This window comes from Hemicordylus capensis, chromosome 2 (assembly GCF_027244095.1).
Source record: "Hemicordylus capensis ecotype Gifberg chromosome 2, rHemCap1.1.pri, whole genome shotgun sequence".
Lineage (NCBI taxonomy): Eukaryota > Metazoa > Chordata > Lepidosauria > Squamata > Cordylidae > Hemicordylus > Hemicordylus capensis.
The window spans coordinates 148,302,999-148,306,785 of NC_069658.1; positions in this window are offsets into that span (position 1 = coordinate 148,302,999).

The window sequence follows — 3,787 nt, forward strand, 5'->3', positions numbered from 1 at the left end:
TGGGCACGTGAGATCATGTTGCATGCAGGCAGCCAGGACGAGTGAGAAGCATAGATTCACATGATCAGTGGAACTTGGTTTAGAGCAGTGGCACTCTTACCCCTGGACTTTGGGGCCGAGGTCAAGGGCCTCCACACACCCTGCCCCCCCCAATCCTCTTTAGACTGTCCCAGTTGGTTTGAAAGCTTCTGGCCTGCACTGTGCCAGGTGGCTTAGTGTGTTTATGACCTGTGCTGGGTGCTTTAGAGACAGTGGGGGGAGTGAGGAAAGAAATATGTGGGATGGGAATATGTTAAGTTGTATATTGAAATGTTTCTGCTAGTGCATATTTGCATAAATATACCCCATGTGTATGAAAATACTATGTCATGGTGTGTGTGTGTGTGTGTGTGTGTGTGTGTGTGTGTGTGTGTGTGTGTGTAGGGGGTTGATGCTAAGCTTGCAGTGGGAGGGGGGGCCTCCAAAGGCCTTTAGGTCCTGGCTCCAAAATTAACTAAGTGCACCTCTGGTTTAGAGTGTTCTGAGTTCCACCACTAGATGCTAGATGACTGATGCTGGTTTTCACCCCAGAACCAAGATTCCCAGGTTCACACCATCACACCAGTGAGAGTAACTAGCATTCAACCATGATTCCTGCAATTGTGTGAATTCATTGTTTTTATACTGCACAGCTTTCTGTGCTTAAAACATCATATATACTATTACAACTCAACTTGAAATCAAAAGCTTTATGCATGCACCCCTAAGGGAACAGTCAGAGTACAACGAGCAGAAGCAAATGGAAACCACTAAAACTGTTGGTGATGATGCTTTTGTTATGCCTAAAGCAACATCAGACGACACAGCTGCTCTTGCCTATGAACAGCTCTTCCTTAAAGATAAAACAGAAGAGTTTGGAAATGAGGCACATCGCCAGCATATGTGGTTTCACAGTTCGTGGGAGGACAGTAGACACTTTGGAAGACATACTGTCTTCCATGGCCTTCAAATATTCCTTTTTCTGAGTATAGTTTATTGTAATTCACAGTACAGTTGCTCTAGAACTGTTTCCACCGCATGAATATGTATTTCATTGTTGTGATTTTGTAATATTGGGTCGGATTCCAGGTACTACACGATATAGAACGAAACTCTTACATGGGAACTTCCTTGTCTCCTGCACCCTTTGAAAAGCCTCCTTGACGTTGGGGGACCATCAAGGTTGTTAGCAATAGCAAGGTGCCTCTGCCCAATTTGGGGCAATTCCCCTTCCCATGCAGCTGCTTCTGCCCCAGCTTGTTCCTAAGGATCCCCCAATCCTCAAGAGAGTCTTGTGGAGGCGCATAGGAGGATGCTGTGGGGAGGAGAGGGCAGAGAAGTTCCTTTGTGGGGACATAACACATGTGGCACATACTGTAGGATCCAACCCATTATACTGGAAGCTTCCTTGGATACTATCTTTAGTGGAAAGCCAGGTTATACATTCTCCAGGTAAATAACTCAAAGTTGTATGAGATGTGCCACTTCACCTAATACAATATGCTAAAATAGATATTTGGATTTCGGGTCTTTATGTACTATTAAAGTGGTAAGTGATATAATCACCCATCTCATCATACAGTCTGTTGTTAATTGCTTACCTTGAAGACAGAAGGCTGGAGTTGTTGCACCTGAGCTTTTATTCTCTCCGTTTTATTATCTCTTTATAACAGTAATTCCTATGATGGTTCTTACCAATAAGTGGCATCAATGAACTAATGTGGCTTGTTAGTTTCCTGGATCTTTCCCCCCGGCAGTGTATTTTTAATGTCCTGAATCTATATATTTTAATACTGACAAATTGGCACCACAGTATCAGTCTCTCTGTACTGAGGCCCTTATAGTTCAGCTTTTTTCAGCAAACATCTCCATCATTAAACATTACATGGCAAACAATGGCTAGCCTTGTATTAGAGGCTGACCTTCAATAGAGTTCAATGATGGTTTACAGACACCGAGAAGGTGCAGAACCTGCTAACCTTTCATGCACGTTCCAAGAGCAGTTTTATTGTACAGTCTAGTGTTTTTAAGCCCGTTAAAATAATGGGTGCTAGTAGGGAGGCCTCTGTCGCCGTCTTTCCTCTCCCCGTGCTCGGCCCGCCCTCTCCCCCTCGCCCGGCTTCCTCCGCCGCCTCGGCCGTTTTGCTCTTCCCTGCGCTCGGTCCGGATCCTGGCTCCGCCGTTTTTCTCCTCTCTGCGGTCAGGCCGGTCCTGCTGCCACCGTCTTTTTCCGCCTTATTCCCCCTCCCCCCCCCCACCCATGGTCAGGCCGGTCCCGCTGCCGCCGTCTTTCCCTGCCCTGCGGTCGGTCCGAAACCGCCGCCACCTCTGTTGTTTTCGGCGGCCGGGCCAAACCCGCCGCCTCTCCTCTTCCAGCGGCTGGGCTGGACCCGCCGCCCCCGCCTCTGCCCTCCCCGTGGCCGCCTCTGGCCTTCCTGTGCCCGGGCCGACAAACCGTCTTTCCCTTCCCTGCGGCCGCCGCTGCCCCTGTTCTTTTTGGCGGGCGGGCCAGACCCACCACCGCCTCTCCTATTCTTGCGGCTGGCCTGGACCCACCACCACCTCTGCTCCCCGGTCCCCTCTTCTCCTTCTCCTGGACCGGGAGCCAACATGGCCACCGTGTCTCTGCGGCCGTATCTTTCTCGGACGTTCTGGACATGCGCAGAGCGCATGCCCAGAACAGCCGAGAAAGACACGGGCACAGAGATACGGGCGCACACCCTGGCTCTTATTATAGAGGATGCTCCTGCAGGCTCCGACGCTCCTTCCTAATGCAATCTTACTTTCTGCACACATGCCGAGCAGGAACCTTGCATGTTTTTTGCTGCTGGCCAGCTCTTGTATTCCAACAGCCCACTCTTTTTGATTACTGTTGTTCGGGCAACTGGAGAAAAGGGTGAGTTCTTTTAAAAAGTCAAGAGCTTGCCAGCAGGTGTCACTGTGAAAAGTATGCAGGGTCCCTGCTCAGCATGTGTTTTGTTTATTGGTTTGTTTGTTATATTTGTAGAGTGCCCCAAACCTCCGCCTCTGGACAGTTTACAACATAAAACAAATTAAAAGAGCCATATTTGTAGAGTGCCCCAAACTTCCACCTCTGGGCAGTTTACAACATAAAACAAATTAAAAGAGTCATAAAAACCTTAAAGCGATTTAAAACCACAAATCTAGTTTAAAAGTTTGTGTGAAAAAATGTGTCTTTAAAGACTCCAAAGATATCAGAAATAAGAAGGCCCTTGTTTCAGCAGGGAGCACATTCCAGAAGTCTTGGGGCAGCAACAGAGAAGGCCTGTCCCTTGTAGCCACCAGATGAGCCAGTGGCAACTGCAGATGAACCTCCCTGGATTATCTCAATGGGCAATGTGGCTCATAATGAAGATGTTCTCTTAAATACCCAGGGCCTAAGCTGTTTAGGGCTTTATAGGTTATATCCAGAACTTGTATTTTGCCAGGAAACATATTGGTAGCCGGTGTAGTTCTTTCAGTACAGGAGTAATATGGTGTCCTCAAGCTGACCCAGACACCAACGTGGCTGCTGCACTCTCTACCAACTGCAGTTTCTGGACAACATACAAAGGCAACCCCACATGCAGTACGTTGCTGTAGTCAAGTCTGGAGGTTACCAGCATATGTACTACTGTTTTGAGGTCATTTATCTCAATAAAATTGTCTCCTGAGTGCCGACCCCACACAATAAATATCTCCATTTTATGTGGATTCAGTCTGTTTGTTATCTCTCATCCAGCCCAACACTGTCTCCAGGCAGCCATTT